This window comes from Chinchilla lanigera, unplaced genomic scaffold, assembly GCF_000276665.1.
Source record: "Chinchilla lanigera isolate Chin_1 unplaced genomic scaffold, ChiLan1.0 scaffold00015, whole genome shotgun sequence".
Lineage (NCBI taxonomy): Eukaryota > Metazoa > Chordata > Mammalia > Rodentia > Chinchillidae > Chinchilla > Chinchilla lanigera.
The window spans coordinates 1,663,346-1,680,655 of NW_004955416.1; the positions used below are offsets into that span (position 1 = coordinate 1,663,346).

Below are 17,310 nucleotides of genomic sequence, written 5' to 3' on the forward strand. Positions count from 1 at the left end.
GCTCAGAAAATTAAGGCTCAGGCAAAGAACAGCCTGGAAATGGAAGCAAAATGGGAAAGATCTGCTCCCCGGTGGCAGGGAGAGCCATTTATTTTTACTTTAGGCATAAAATTTGCTTAAGTAAGATAGTGGTTGCAAGTGACTGTTTCTACCTTGTAAATTATTTTTAAAGGAGCATGTGGGCCTTATCTTTTCCTAATGTGATTGGAACTGTGAATTCGATCAAATGAATACTCTGTTCCGGAATACCACGTGACCTTGCAGTCCATTTTCTCTCCTAAAGAACTGACAGCTTTATGCTTATCTAAGATGAGGCGCTTGACAGCAGTTGTAATAGAAGCAGAGTAAAGTCATCAGGTACAAGGGGTTTTCTGTCCCTCTCCATTGGCAGAAATGGGCCCAGGCCTGGCCTCGGGGCGGCAGCAAGTGTTAACAAGGAAAGAGCCCAGTTGTTCCCACCCCAGGCCCTCCCAGAGTGCTCATCTCCTCTGTCTCTTTGCTCTTGTAAAACCCTAGGCCTGACCCCTCCTGTGGAGTTTTGAGAAGAAACCTGATCTCTGTTTGATCTTTCCCTTTCTCCTTCCAGGGGCCGCCTGCCTCCCTGTGACATCCTTGTGAGTTTGATGACAAATAGCAAGGGGATAAGAAGAGTGACTGAGGAGGGCAGTGGGAAGCAGGGCTCCCCAAGGCCCTTCACTTCCGTGCACCTTATTTTGTCTAGCGAGGTGCTGAAGTGTCACCCTGGATGTCTTCCTAGCCCAGCTGACACGTCACTCAGCTAGTCTTAAGGAAACAGAGTTTCTGAAGCAGGTAGAGCTCCGGTAGGAAGCAAAACTGAGCATTGTCTCAGTTATTTGCCTTCTTACAAATGGGCTTCTCCAAAAGACCCAAAGTATCACAAAACAAATGAAGAAATTCCTTCCACCTCCCACACACTAAATATTTAAACAAAAATGCCCTGCTAATCTTTAGAGATGCCAGTATTTTTAACACATGAAAGGTACCCAGTAAATATTTAAAGGAAATATAGACCCTGGATTCTCTAATGAATTTCTTTTTCTTCTAAATACCATCTGGCAAAATGGCCAGAATTTGTGGCGGTCCGTTTCATCTCACGCTCCCATTCATGTTCTACCTCCTTTTCCATAAGGCCTTGGTGTGAACTGAGATTGAATGTTTAATTGAAGAGGACATAATTTTCACACATACAGCAAAGATTTGATGAGGCTTTGAGGTTTATTGTAGCCATTAAAATGTCGTAGCTGCTGGCAAAATCCCAGAAAATGTCTAAAGCTAAACCAGATGTGATTAGCAAATTTCAAGAAGTATCAGGCTCCAGTTTCTTAAGCAACATGAGCCTTTAGAAGAAAACTTTGTGAGTAGTGTTAACCACACTGTAATAACGGAATGTGAATTAAGCTGTGGTTGATGATCACACAGACGGCACTGATACAAGTAGGGGCTGTCAAGCATCTTTCAGAGAGACAAGAACTTTGATTAGCATTGGTATGCAAGTTTGCATGCCAGGAATTATAGTATCAACGACAGCTTATAGTGTGGTTATTATTTATCAGGTACTTTCACATAGATTGTCTCTTTTAATCCTAACAGTGATTCTATCGCAGCGTTATTATTTCTGGCCTCTCACAAGATAAAGAGGCTGAGTGAAGTTAGCTATGCTTAAGTATCTGGCCAGTGTTTTACGGGTGGTTATCTAACAAGGTTTTAAAGCTACATGTGACTCCAAAGCATGTATTCAGAAACGGAATAGTCTACCTCAGGCCTAGATGTGTGCATGTCATTGAGATCAAAAACAGAAGGATGTATTCAAACTATAAACCTCTGTGAAAAGACAAATGACAGAAAAGAAAAGAGTTACTAAACCTGTGTTTAGTTACTAGACCACATGTGTACATGCACTCCCAGAGACCACACATGTTCACTCTCAGATCGGATAGAGACACAGGAGCAAACTGACTTTGGGTTGAGGCTAGGGAGGGAGAAGAAGTACAGGAGAGGTAGGTTTTTAACCAAATACGCAGTATTACATGGGATTAAGAATTCGGACTTTGGAATGAGATGTGTAGTTTTTACTGGCTTGGTGAAGTAAGATCTTGTTAAGTAACAGCTATTAAACATATTCACTTTCTGGAGCTCAGGGTATCGGTATTTGAGTAGTGTTAGAGTATAAATATCTGGAGTAGTGGCAGAGTTCAGTAGTGGTAGAGTATGTGCTCAACATCTGCAAGGCCCTGGGTTCAGTCTCCAGCCCTGAAAATAACAAATATATTCATTTTCTCTCTTGTAAATGGAACAATACAGTACCTACATCACAGGAAACAGTGCATGCATGGTAGATCCTTAGAGTGAGGAAAATTTCAGTAAAGCTCATTAGAAGATGTACCTTTTACTGGAAAATGTGAAAGCTGTAGGATCAGCCCCTGTTGTTGAGGGGCCAGCTTGTTCGGTTTATGAAATATCTGATTCCATATTGTGAAGACAGAATCAAGTTTCTTCTGTTGTTGTTTGTTTGTTGTTTTTGAGGTACTGTATATTGAACCCAGTGCCTTCAAACTGAGGTGTAGCCACAGCTCAGTCCCACTTATATTTCAAGATAGAGTCTTACCAAGTTCCCAAGCTCGTTTTGAACTTTCAAGCTTCCTAACTCAGCTTCTAAAGTGCTGGGTTTGCAGGTATGTTCTAACTCGCCTGGCAGAACCATGTTGTTAATGTTAGGGAACAGCTTCCATATTTTTCTTTTACTCTATATCCCTTAATCAGACAGTGATTTTTATTTCCCTGCTACTACTGTGATGTTATGAGGAATAGTTGAGATAACACAGACAACAGTCGTTTCTTTCTTACTCCTCAAACTTGTTTCCTAGCAAGAACTCTGAAGATATCCTTACCAACCCAATATGTGGTAGGCAGAATAGGGGCCTCTAAAGATGCAAACTCTAATCTGTAGAATCTGTGATTATGTTACCTTACATGGCAAAAAGAGATTTTGATGATGTTGAGATGGGAAAATTATTCTGGCCTGGCCAAGTGGATCTAATCTAATCACATGAACCTTTAAAATGAATCTTTAAAAGCTGAAGGCTTTCGTTGGCTGTGATCAGAGAGAGATATAACTACAGAAGAATGATCAGAGGGATATAGCGTTGCTGGCTTTGAAGACAGAGGAAGTGGGCATTGCGCCAAGGAATGTGGGAAGCTTGTAGAATTGGAAAAGGCAAGGAACAGATTCTGCCTAGAGACTGCAAAAGGGAACACAGCCTGTCAGCACCTTGATTGCAGCCCAGTGCAATGTGTCAGACTTCTAACCTGTAGAACTGGAAGATGTATTTGTGTTATTTTAAGCCACTTAAAGTTTGTGCTACTTTGTTATAATGGCAATAGGAGACTAATATACCATGTAATGGGCCCTTCTTTCTGATTGTACCAGTGAATAACAACCCATGAGCCCCTGACCAGCATACGCAGTGTTGCTGAGACTGTAGATGTAGGGTTTCCCAGGAATGCTGCTCACCAATATTGCAGGAAGTGTGAATTGGTGCTCTCTAGAAAGGAGTTTGTAGGCAAATCAATGTAGAAATGCTGTATATTAAAATAATACAAGGATTCACAGTACACATTGAGTTATTAAAGGCACTGGGAATTTCTGTAGCTTAAAAAATTTCTGTAGCTTACAAAACCCTGTTGAAAACAGTATTTGCCAATTTAAAGCACAAAGCATTGGTTTTATTTTCATTGTATACTTAATGACATTTTATAAAACATACATTCTACAACGTACAGTTTAAGAAGAAAGATATGTTGAAATTGCTATCAAATTTTTAAGGTAAGGAACACTTGTTTGATCAGGGTTGGGTGACCTCATAAGAGGGACTGCACGAGCCCTTGTGGCCTTTGTTCTTTAATGTGGCTCTTGTGTTCTCATGGCGCTACTAACCTTGCTATCCATGTCAAAAATAGTGGGTCAAATCCTCTGTCATGTCTTGATGCCTCAGAGTCAAAATCCGTGACACTATGTTCTACTGTTGTCTCCCCCAAATGTACATTTTTGATACAATTTTGTGATTATATTTCATTATGAAAACTTCATTCTATTGAAAATATGAAATCTAAATTAATTTTCATTGGAAAATAAGATAGGAACTCTTTAAGTAGCTGTTGAATAGTCAGCATATTCTGGAAAATTTACAGAACAATAAAAATAAATTGTCTTTTTCGCTAGAAGTAGTTTGTACTCTCTCATTAAGGTTGAGCTACTTAATAAACTAGCTATTTACTAAATATTGCTTTGAAAACTGCATTATTGGCCCTGCTATCTGTATGTACATTGGGGAAATGTAACTAGTAAAGCTTCAGTATGAGTCACAGGGGCTGGGGATTTAGCTCAGCGGCAAAGCGCCTGCCTGGCAAGCGCAAGGTCGTGAGTTCAGTTCCTGGTACTGGAAAAAAAAAAAAAAAAAACAGTATGAGTCACAAATTTGTTTGATAATGTTGACTGAGATGTCAGTTCATGTGCTCATTTTTTAAGATAATTTTGATGTCTTTTTCTCTAAACATTTAAAACTATACATTTGAAGATGTTCTTATGTGCTAGTTAGATATATTTGGGGGTGTTGTGGTTGATACATTGTGTCAACTTGGGGAGTCTAGAGGCTTGGCTAAGTGACTCAGCAGGGAGCCAGGGTGCTTACTTTGGATACATCCTGAGCCTGTGGAGGAGGAGGGCGTGGAGAATATGTAAGTGCTACATCCCCCCAGGGGGCATACAGCCTGCTTACAGTGCAAGGGAGGGAAAGAGGCTGCTTGCCCCTACTCGTCCCTTTTGCTCTTGTTCCTTTGCTGCTCCACCACGATGAACGTTTGCCCTCTGCCATGTGCCACTCGCCTCTGTGCCAGCCAAGTATGGACTGAAACCTTCACAAACTGTAAGCTAAATAAACCTTTCCTTCCTTAATTTTGGGCATTGGGTATTTTGTGTCAGCAATGAGAAAAAAGTAACCAAGACAGGGGGTACGCTTAAACAGCTGTAAAAGGAGGACTATTGAAATTTTGATAATCTGTTATCATTCTATAAAATTTTACCTAGAAATATTTATCCCAGTGTTAATTCTTTTATGCCTTTTCAAATGAGACACTATGTAAAATGCACAATCCAGGCAGTAGTAGATATTAAAATCGTTTTATTTTGAAAAGTGTTAATATTTCTAAACTAATTCATATTGAAGTACATGCAATATCCATAGGCATTTTAAATCCCTATGTCCTGATTTTATGGAGAAGCCAGATTAGCCCAGAGCCATACACATGAATCTCTCTTTTGTGTAACACTAGTTCTCGAACCTTCTGCTTCAACATCTGAATTACACGAAGATATAAATTCATATATGAAACTAATTTCAAGAAAGAGGTTTGTCTTTAAATCTCTTACACAGTAGTCAAACTACGATGTCTCCAGGAAGATGACAGATTGAATTCACTGATATAGTGCCACTCTTTTCCCAGGCTCACCAAAATAATTAAACAACACTGATGTAATTTGAATTATAATGCACCATGTGCTTGGGCAGAGGCTGTTATAGTGGAAACAATTTAATTATTTGAGTATGCATATGAATTTTGCAATTAAAACTTAATTTAAGACACAAATTATACCAAATTCTAAATTATAACTAAGTAGATTAGTGAGATTAAGGATTAGCCATGGGTTGTTAAAAGTTAACAATGTCTTGTTTTTTAACATGAATTCACTGGGTCGGCTAAACTCCTTACATGGTGGAAAAATCGTTTCTGTTGAAAGCACACAATGTGCAATAAACTAGTTGTTCTTTGTCCTGTAAAGAAAGGTACATTTGTACTGTAGAAGCAGTCATCTCCTTTGCCAGTTAGTTCATCTGTCTTGATGAACAAGTTAAATATCTGAGCAAATACAATGCTGGGATATGAGTGAGGTCCTGAAGGGGGAAGGTGTTGGGGGTGGAGCTGGAGACTGAGAATACTGACAGAATTGGCAAGGGAAGCCATCTCTGAAGAGTCTGTATCTCCAGCAGTGCAGTCAGGGCTGGATCTACTTAGCAGAAATAAAGCCACACATCTTGCTCTTGATCTTTTCCTCAACTGGTTTTGTTTGTATTTTGATTTGGGGTAATGTGTGTTGGCCTTTTCTATCCTGTCCACGAAGAACTGACAGAAAGAAGTAAGAAGGAATGCGCATAACTGGTGTTGCCAGTCAGTGAGTGGACAGGAGAATTTGTGTCACTGTGGAGAGTGGGAAGGATTCCTCTCTCCCTGCTCCTGTTCAGTCCTGTAGTGCAGACTTGCCATATAAGCATCCTTTTTGACTCTCACTTTCTGACAGCTATACTGGACCCTCCTCAGTGGAAGTCAGTGTATCTGTCCCCTGCTCTGATGAAAGGATGATCACAGCACACTCAGGTACTGTGGACCCAAAACAGAAGTAAGATAAGTGATTTCCTGTTGGTATGACCTTAGAAAGCAAAGGTGACCATTTAAATGGACAAATAATGGCTGTGCCCACATTTAAGAGCACCATGATTATTTAAAAAAATACAGGAAGCCTAGCAACATTTGAATTTCAGATAAATAAGGAGTTGTTTTCAGTATAATGCATCCTGCTATAGTAGAAATAGTTTAATTTTTTGAATATGCATGTTATTTTTACGATGAAAAGTGTCTTTAAAAACATAAGTCATAGTCAAGGCTCAGTTAGAGGTAGGTAAATTAGTGAGGTTGTCTAGAACACACTCATACGGAAAACAGTTTTCCTTGTCTTAAAGTCATATTTAACTTGGCATACTGTTTTTTATCCTCATGTGTATATTTAAAAACAGTAATTCAACTAACTAAAAGTTGGCTCTCTTTTTATTACTAACATGTGCTGGTGATTCTAAACAATATCAGTGATAAAAGTCTACTCCTTGGCAGTAGACAGTGGATACAGAGTCTGTAAATATGTTCAGGGGTATAGTACTTACCCATTTTCTCCATCGCTGAAGAAAACACTCACCATTTAGTGAGCATCTAGAAATTCCAGATAGTCTTTTATTGTTTTTGTTTTTTGAAAGTAACTGTTATTATCTGTATTATAAGAGTAAGGAAATTGCAGCACTTTCTACTAATAACAAAGCTGATATTTAAAGCACACTTATCTCATCACAATGCTTGTAATATTTCCACTGTGCCATGGTTTGTTCTCTTCCTGTTTGTAGGTCAAGCCCTCAAGCAGTAGTAATATGATCTAGCAGTGGCAAACCTATGGCACCTATGCAGGCTATTTGTTATCACTGAAAGCTCTGAAAGGTTCCCACTACTGATCTAGAATGACAACATGTAAAGAATAAGCCCTACTTAGTTCTTTAGTTCCTCTCCTAAGATCAACAGCATTAACAGAATGAGAACCACAAAATTTCTGAACCTCAAAAAACAGAGGGGCAATTGGTAAATGAAGTAGGCAAACAAGAAAACTGAACTCTAATTCAGGAGTAGAAGAGAGTGACAAGCAACTTGATTTTTCCTATAAGATTCATACATACCAGTATTCATTCATAGATTCACATGAATTCATGCTTAATAAAATTTTTTATGTACTCATACAGAAATTAATAAAAGTACTGAAGAAACTGTCCTAACATTATGGATATCAGTTCCTAATTTTAAAAATCCTCATAGATACCATGATGAGGGAACAGAGCAGGTCCATATTACTATTAGAACTTTATAGAATACTTATTATAAAAACAAAACTTTACCAACTTCTAGAAGGAGAGGATGGGTGGATTGGTCATAGGAAGAGATTACACAGAGAATTAGGAAGTGAAATAACTTCAGATTTTCCAGTAGTATCACTACAACCTATAAATAGGTCTGAGTTTGTAGGAAAATAACCCCCAACCCAGATTCCAGTACTTGCCATACCTTTAATGGAATGTAAGGACAGATTAGAAACATTTTGAGACACATAAAGTTTCAGAAATCTGATCTCTCCTGTAATCATCTACAGGATGCTACTAGCGAATGTGTTATTCGTGAAATAGGAAGACAGGTTATAGGAAATTTAAAAATCAGAGAACAGAAGCAAATGAATGTTCAGGATAGAAAAAGAGCACAGAATAATAGGCATGCATGGGAAGAAACATATTCCGAATGAGATGTGTCAGAGGAATGATGGGGAAGATTTTTATAGAATATTTAGCTAATGTATGTGAGGAACCTGAATGTGGAGAGAGTAACAAGAGGTTTACACAGCAGAAAGTCTTAGATTTACATAATAAGTTCACAGGAAAGAAAGCAAATTAGAAAAAATGATTACTTCTGGGGGTAGAGTGAAAAGGTGGAATCATAAAGGAAAGACATAATCAGAATTTAAATATATTAGCTGGGACTGGGAGTTGTGTTTATAAAATCATAGTAATGTCAAAACTGAGTACTTATTTAACCAAGTTCTATTAGCGCTTTATGGGATGAGGGGGATAGAAAGGCAGGAGCAGAGAAAAGAGTGTGACATCACTTATTCTACCAAAGAGAAAAATAAAGTACTGCATCAGTAGAAACTTGTTAGAGATGTGATAACACACTAAAATAATTACATTGAATTGGTTAACAGTAAATGCCTCTGGGAAAGAATTAATGGGTTGGAGACTGCCCTTAGATTGTATAGAATACATTCACTCTTTGTATGTTTAAAGCTTTGATAAATATGCCAAATAATAAAACCCCACCAGACTAACGATAATTCAAGTCATTTGAAGTGAAGGTTAAGTTTCAACAGCAGAGGCTGGTAGGGTATGTTGAAAGTAGTACTGGAATGAGTTTGAGGAGACTGAAGCTTAAAGTTTAGTTCTGCCATTGACTGCATGATAAACTTAGACAAGTCACTTAATCTCTGTGAACCCCAGCTGAAACCATGAAGCAGATCATCCTTCTCCCCTCTGCCCAACTCAAAGGAATACTGGGAGGGCCAGGTGAAATGACATCTGAAGAAGCTCTTCAGGTCTGGGAGGGAGTTCCCAGGCTCACTCACAAGCCGTGCAGTTTTCTCAGTGCACAGAGGTGTCTCCTAGAAGGGAGAGAGGGGTTGACCCACTGGGACAAGTTTGGCTCATGTATCACCTTTAGGAAGCTCCAGAAGATAAGACTGGAATGATTATTGACCGTGTCTAATTTATTGGTTCTTTCCTCCTGTGCAGCCCGTTTGTCCATGGTAGTAGTTCACTAAGCCTGAACTCTGGTACAAGACTGGATACATTAGCCAGAGTCCTGACCATGTTGCCATGGTGTTAAAAATATTTAGTCTCACAAGCAAAGTTTTAGAAATAATTTTTTAAACCTTTGATATGATTTATTTTTCTAAAATGATTTCAACAAAACAGGCCTTAAAGAACTGGGATAAGTATTTCAGAAAGGCAGTGGGTGTAAAATGTTGAACAGCATGGTGACTTCTGATGCAAAGCATTCAATTAGTGCAGCATGGTGGGTAAAGGTCACGCATTTCCCGAATGGAATCCTTTCAAAGACAAACTATGCAGAAAGGAGAGAGGATACAGAGACTGAAACTTGATTCATCCACTTGATTAATGGAAGAAGTTTGTGTTTTGCTTTGAAGCTGTGACTATGACTTCTCTGGGTGGGAAGGGTGAGCTATGCTGTCCTGGTTTCCTCCACTTGGTTTGTACTGTATTTATAAATCAACATAGTTAGTAGGATTAATTTTGTTTGTTTTTTTTATTTGACAAGAAACATCAAATATTGAAAGAGAAGCTACTATTTTGGAAAAGTCTGAGTCAGAAGTACTGAATTCGAATCCTTGCTTCACGCGAGCTGTGTAATCACTGGCAGGTCATTTTGTCCCCTCACATCTCAGTGTCCTTATAGAAAAATGAGGGATTACTACTTGATCCTCCGACTTTTTTAGAGGATTTACCAAGATCATCTGTAGGAAATTCCTTCACAATTATAAACAAAGTGGATAATACTTATCCTTGATTGCCCTGATGCCCTCGCGTCCAACTTCAGTCCATCCCCAGGTCCTGTTGTGAGGCTCAGTTTACTTCTTTCCACCTCTACACTGTGTTTCTCATCTAAACCCCCCACCTCTTCACTTGCCCATAACATTAGACTTCAGGCAGGTTGCCCTGCTTCCTCTCTTGCCCTTCTGTAAGCCAGTGCCTACCCACAGACAGATCATGGAATGATGTATTCATTGCTCTTAAAATCCAATCCAACCTCATATCCATATCCTCAAAGTTCTACCTAGAGTGCTTCTCCCTTTCCAGTCTTAGCTCACACTCTTTATCCCCTCCCCACTACATCTAGCCCTAAAAGTCTTCTTTGTTTTTGCTTAGGATCTTTATAGTAGCCAGTCCTTCTACTTCCAGTGCCCTTCTTCCATGAACTCTCATGCCTTGAGCCTTCCCCACTTACCTAGCTCAACAGCCATGAATAAACACTTTCCATTGCAGCTCAACACCTTGAATAAACACTTCCTATTGCAGCCCCCTATTTTGATATGGCATTAATTTCTACTTATTTTCTTGTATTTCCCCCCCCCCTGCTCCATATAGGAAGATACTTAATTTGACTTTTTAGCATTTACCTGTATTGTAGCAGTAAGGACCTGCCATATACTGTACTTGTACAATCATTATGTACTAATTGAATGAATGAATGAGTGAATGAATGAATTGTAGGAATGACTCAACTTCAGATAATTGCTGACTTCGCTATAAGAGAGATTAGATTACTTCCTAAGGCCAGAGATGTCAAATAAGCATCAGTATTAGAAGATTTCAAGAGACAGATTTTAAAACTGTCTGAAGGCAAAGCTTATTTCTGAGAAATAGTGGGTTCCTCACCTACGGATGGTTAGAAGACTCTTATGACAGATGGGTAGGCTAGCTCAATCATTATTAAAATGATAGGTGATTTCTGGGTGATTCTAAAGGTATAGTCCAACTCTGAATTGCTAAGATTATTATTTCTGTGCTATTTCAATGCATTCAGTGGTTGTCCTTACCCAGTAAAGGTTATTGGGATCCTTACTAGACTTAGTAAATTAGCAACTAAAAAGTCTAATTCTGAATACTCATAGATAGGAATCAACTATAAAATTATATCAGGCTTGCATCTCAGGTATTCTCTTGGTTAAAGACTTACAAAAGTTGGCTCTTGAGTTAACCCGTGTCTCAAATATTCTTGCATTGATGCCCTCTATAAATAATCTCGATTAGTAGAGCTATCCGATGTAGTAGTTAATGGAAAAAATTCTGGCCAAAATAAGAAATCATGAAAAGTGATGTTCATATCACTTGGCCTTTTCATTTAAAACAGGTTATATATAGCACCGTCTGTCCTTTGATGCCCAGATGAGGCCTTGAATTCTGGATCAGTTAGAATCCTTCACATCTTACTTACTGAGTCCATACCATAGTAGGTCTTCTATGATTGTTTGTATTTTTAAAGTGGAATTATGACTTTTGTGAATATCACCATGGAACCTTTCTGGATGTGTTTTCTCAATCTTTTAAAACCATCTTGCCTATACCTTTTCATTTTTATTTTAGAATAATATAAAATGTATGGAAAAATTGCACGTGTAGTATAAAGAGTTCTCCTATCACTTCTACCCAGTTTCCCCATTGTCCATGTTTTACATTGCTGTGATGTGTATGTTAGCACTAAGATACTGGCCTGGGTACCTTTCTGTTAATGCCAGCCTCCATTGGATTTTATTAGTTTTTTTTTTTTTCCACTCATATCTTCTCTATGTCCCGAGGTTCATTGGCCTCCTATACTTATATTAACAGCAGTATTTTCAAATTTTCATTTAACTTTATAGAAAGGATACTTTTTCACAGTCATCTATCTGAAGTTTACAGTCAAGTAATTAAAATTGAAAATGAAATAAAATGAGCAACTTCTCTAAACAGGTTTGTAAACAATGCAACTACTCTAGATAAGAAGTCTATTACACTTACTGTAAGAATTGCCCAAAGAGACCAGAGAGCAATTTCCAGTTTTCAAGCTTTCAGCATGCTATAAGGGTCAGGAGGAATGCGAGAGTGTCATTCATTTGGCAAGAGCATTAACAAAGTGTCTTTTAGATTTCCCATTCAGGAAAAGGGTGTTCATGTGCTGCAATGGTAGCCCTTTAGCTGTGTGTGCAGCTCCATCCTTTAAAGTGGGTTGGGTAGGCATACATAGCTGATCAATCGAGACTCCAAGACAGGAAAAGGCATGGTCAGAATCACTGAGCTGGGCACAGAACTGAGTTCTCCTTGGCCAAGCCAGTGCTCAAGCTAAGGTGCTATGAATTTATATCATGTCAGAGCATTTTCTTCACAGAAACGGATTTGTGGGTGGTTTTGTGACTATCAAAATATTTTTCTGCCTAAGTAAACTGTGTATCTTGGCTCTGTGGAAAATTCACAGTCCACAAATGGATTCTTTTTACATCTGACAACCAAATGAATGAAGCTACAGGGAGGGCTTTTTAGCCTCAGGGAAGGAGATGGAGTTTTGACTAATGTCCTTATCTCTCTCCCAGGTTTCTTCACCTCACTGAAGCTCATATGGACAGGTGCTGGGAGCTATGATTGTACTTTTTAGGTACCTTTGGAGAGATCAGTGATCTGCCTGCAACTGGCAACTCTGGTTCAGGTCTCTATGCTATTTAGTAACTGGACTCCTTCCTAAGCCTTCTGTTTGCCTAATTAAAATGAAAGGGTTCCAACAATGGCAGTTGGTGTTGTATAGCTAATGTTTGTCTCATTTCTCACAATTCATTAAGCTCTTGCATAAGTATTTCATATTTTTCTCCAGCATCAGTATAGATGATGAAGGTAAGAGGATAGCATAAAACCAGGGGGGTCTGACAACACTGGGGACAGATTCTGACTCAGCTACTTGTGATCTCCGTGCTCATCTTCACCTAAAAATAGGACGAGTAGCAGAACTGAGCTCATAGGATTCTTGTGAGAAGTGGAAATGAGATGGTACATATGAGGCCAGCTGATGTCTTGGCTATTTAAGGTTAAGAACTTGGAGTAGTTTTCAAGGAGCTATTGGACATACAGATAAGTGGCAGTGTGTCCAAATCAGAGTGAGTAAGCAGACACAATAGGGTCAAGAACTTTTCCAGTGCTGTAACACACAGAGGGAATGCCCAAGCAAAATCTATAGCGGCTAACCTGCTAAATCAGCTCTTTTGTATTTTAAACGGCTTTTTCAGTCATTTTGATGATCTTTACAAACCTCGTTAAATTCCTGGACATAAAGAAAATCTGCAGAATAGGAGGAGGACCTTGTCTGACTGCTTCAATCAGTACATTTTTTTCAGCAAATATTTATTTTAAGCAATGAGTTAACTGCTAATTTTAAATAAACTCAATGAAATATCAACTGATTTATAAACACAGTTTAAGAGCAAGTATTTACCCCTGCTATCTAGGGGAGAGATATATTACTGCTTGGTGTTCTGATTTCCCTTCTGCTAGGAACAGGAATCAGACTTATCTTTAAGAACAGTGATTAAGCTGGCTGATCTGATGGTGGTGGAAGGGCGCACAAACTTTTCCCTCCAGTGTCGTGAAGACTCACAGAAACATCAACAAAGCCCTTCCTGACTGTGACCCATTGGAGAGAATCAGCAAATACTGCCTCCAGTTTCAAGGCACTGTATACCTGGGAATTACAAATATCTCACTGTGCTTTTTAATAAAGGATCTACTTCCCCTTAACACTTCCCCAGATCCCCAAATTAAAAGTTTTAAGGTGGGACTGAGCTGTAACACTGATGTGTACAATATATGTATTTTTACATCTTAAGTTATATTTATTGTAAAATGAATTATGAATCATCAGGCATGTGCATTGATGAAATGGGGCAAAAATAAAGAAGGAGCTAATCTGATCATCAGTAAGTGACTGAGTAATATAATAAGCACCTGACTCCTTTTGAAGATGGAAATTCCAGGGGCTGCCCAGGCCAGCAGGAGATAGTTTGATAGGATCCTTTGCCTGTAATTTTTATCAGTTTAGGTGCATTAACTTCAGGGCTGAAGGTATTACAGAATTTAGTAAGCCTTTCAGGCTCAGCTGTACCTAGCTTCCCTCCAATGGTACTGTTTTTCCTCATTTCAGCTGTTTTGCTTTTCCTAAGATCAGAAATTCACCTTTCCTCTAACAGTGCTCATCCTTTTTAACAGACACTGACCACATTACACATAGTGCCGTGATAGCTTCCTGGTAAAGACTTCACCAGCTCCTCTTCTCTAACCTGCTAGGCCCTGGGATGCAAACTACCAGGGGATGCTGGACCAATAACTCCTCCTGTCATAACTCAACCATGAAGTAGAGTCAGTGACAGGTTTACAGGACAGCATGGTTTTAAATAGCCAAGGTCAGTGTCTGAAGGCTTCCCGTTAATACTGCTAAGAGCGTCCAACTAGCAAGACTATTGGCCACTTTGTTACCAATTTGAAACTATTTCTGATCTCCAGCTTGATTTGCAAACACATCCTAAGAAATCCTGACTCCCAGCAAATTGACAGTGCAGCCCTCTTTATGTGAAGCCTTGTTTATAGGCCACAATTCTCCCGACAGATTTACAAGTGTCTGCGGAGTTTTAAAAGACGATTGCTTAACAGGCATTAAGTGAGACACATAGGACTGTGTAAATATTTTAGCTGGAATAGAGGACTTTTTAAAATGTCTGAGCCAAATATTGCATTAAATCTGAAGACAGTGGCAAACTGATGAACAGTAGTTGCCAGCTTCGTGCTTTGCCAGCGATTCCCATAGCCAAGACTAGATATCCGAATCCTTCCACCCGCTAAGACTGCATGTTTTCAAAGTAACTTTCCATCCTTTTCTTTTCTCTTTTCTCCTTCTCCCTCTGCATATTTTTTCCTGTATTTCTTAATGGTCCATTTAGATGTAAACACTTTCCAGAGTACAAAATCATGGTCAATGTGACTAACCAGGAAGGGCTGAAATGGGGACATGGGCTCAGAGGTCAGAGGAACCACGGAAGGCTTGCAGCTGTCCTGGCTGACAGTGCAGAAACAGGTTGCTCTTTGCTTGTAAGCTTGTGTATCTTAATCGAGGGTGGCTCTGTAGCCAGCTGTTTTACTGCCAGAAGGGAAATAGTCTTAAGATCAGCGTTGCTGCCTTTTCTTTCTACTGGTTTCTTTGAGTTTGCCTTGAAGAATTGTATGTACGATCCTGTCACTTACTTCTCGTAAAAGCTGCCACGAAATAAGCTTTTTGGTTTCAGAAGTTTTCTTCAGAAGAATGCTGTTGAGGTGTTCCATAGGAAAACCATTGTCATGAGTTAAGTAATAAGTATGATGTGCTGCTCCATCTCAAGAATAATTTCCGAAGGAATGGGGCATCTTGCTTAACTGAGTCTAATATGCCTTTGCTGATTCCACCAGCAACCCTGTAATTTTTGGCTACTGACTTTTACTAACGACACATGCATACTTCTTGAAGTAGAACTTAATGGGCTACCCAAAAGTGGAGGCTCTAGCTAGTATTTTTTTTGTTTTTTGGTCTTTTTGAGACAGGGTCTTGCTATGCAGTTCAGGCTGGCCTTGAGCTTACCTTGTAGCCCAGGCTGGTCTCAAACTCACAAAGGTCCTCCTCCCTCAGCCTCCTGAGTGCTGGGATTACAGGCGTGTGCCACCACGCCTGGTCTCTAGCTAGTCTTTACAAATGGCTTGAATTGTAATCATACATCCAGATTATTACTTGATATAATTAATCATCAAATCTAAGCAGCCTAATATTATGTGTGCTTATAATTTATATAAATGTATATTTCAAAAATCTGAGTGTTTGATGTAAATTTGCCTTTAGATAGCTCCCACGTTCAGGTACCTTCCTCTATTTTACAATACTGTAATTTACATTTAAAATAATGTGACATATTAGGGCCTTTCATAAAAGAGCTGGTTTTATGAATAGATCTTCAGCCTAGTCTTATGCTGTGTTACTTCTCACTGTCGTCCTTTCTTAAGAGTAACCAGTTCAAGTGCAGTGCCCGCAGCCCACGTCAGCAGGTGCTGACACAGGTCTAGCTTGTAGGGCCCTACCTCCTCCACAGAATGGGATGGAAAACACCACTTTATTTCCTAAATCTCTCCACTTCATCTTTCCCATTGTAGTATAACCCTTGGTTGTATGGAAAGCAGTTTGGCCAGTATGCAATGAAAAACTCTGGAAGAGTTTTTGTTTTGTTTTCCTATTTTACCTGTCATTGTACTTCTTGTATCTTAAAGAAGTAATCATGAACTCCGAATGAATTTATATGGACATAGGTGTGACTCAAAGCCTGTGGGAGTAACATAGAAAGCACTTCATGCCCAACTAGTGGGATTATTAAGTGGACTATTATATAGATATATGTATACCCACTTGATGAAATTTTATATGGCTGTGGAACATATTCTGTCAATTTTGTGAAATAATATGAGAAAATGTTACATGAGTAAATGTGAGAAATGTTACTAGAATCAAGGTACAACTATTTCCTTATCAAATATAAGTATATAAAAATCACATGTAGGGGCTGGGGATTTAGCTCAGCGGCAAAGCGCCTGTCTGGCAAGTGCAAGGTCATGAGTTCGGTTCCCGGTACCGGAGAAAAACAAAAAAAACAAAACAAAACAAAAAAAATCACATGTAATTATAACCCCTACAAAATTATAGAGAATCAAGAACTGTGAAGCAAAGGCCTCAGTAGAGGAAGGAAAAAAAAGAGAAAAAAATGCATGATAACTATACTCTGGTCATAGTACCATGACTGACTTTTCCTCTACTATTTTAAATATGTTTTTCAAATTTCAATATGTATATGTGTTACCTTCATAATACACTTCGTTTTTTCCCCCAAAGATGAGTTCCCTTTGCTTTAGATGCCCAGGAAGTTCATCCTTGGACTGCTTGCCTGAGGCATGCAGTTATGCAGTCAGACTGGAGATCAGAATTGGGCCCATGGTGTATTTTTCTTCCATTATAACACAATTTTCCTACATATAATTTGAAATACCTTAACTTTCTAAACCAGTCTTAGAAATAAACTTATACTAAAGCATTAATGAATTCTTTGTGATCATATTTCTTTTCAAATTATTGTTTCTAGTTCAAAGGATAACTTCTAATGGTGGTGATTTTCATGGGGACTATTGGAAGGAATATTTTTTAATAAATGGCTGGATCACTTAACACCCTATAAATCAAATCATGCTGAATCCATCTCTACTTCGGTCTGGTCAT

The 17,310-nt window shown here is 38.8% G+C and overlaps 1 protein-coding gene across 6 annotated transcripts in view; it reads left to right on the forward strand.

The window, feature by feature from the left end:
- Window positions 1-17,310, forward strand: part of Fmn1 (formin 1) — a 408,229-nt gene that overhangs the window by 297,549 nt on the left and 93,370 nt on the right. The window lies entirely within an intron of this gene.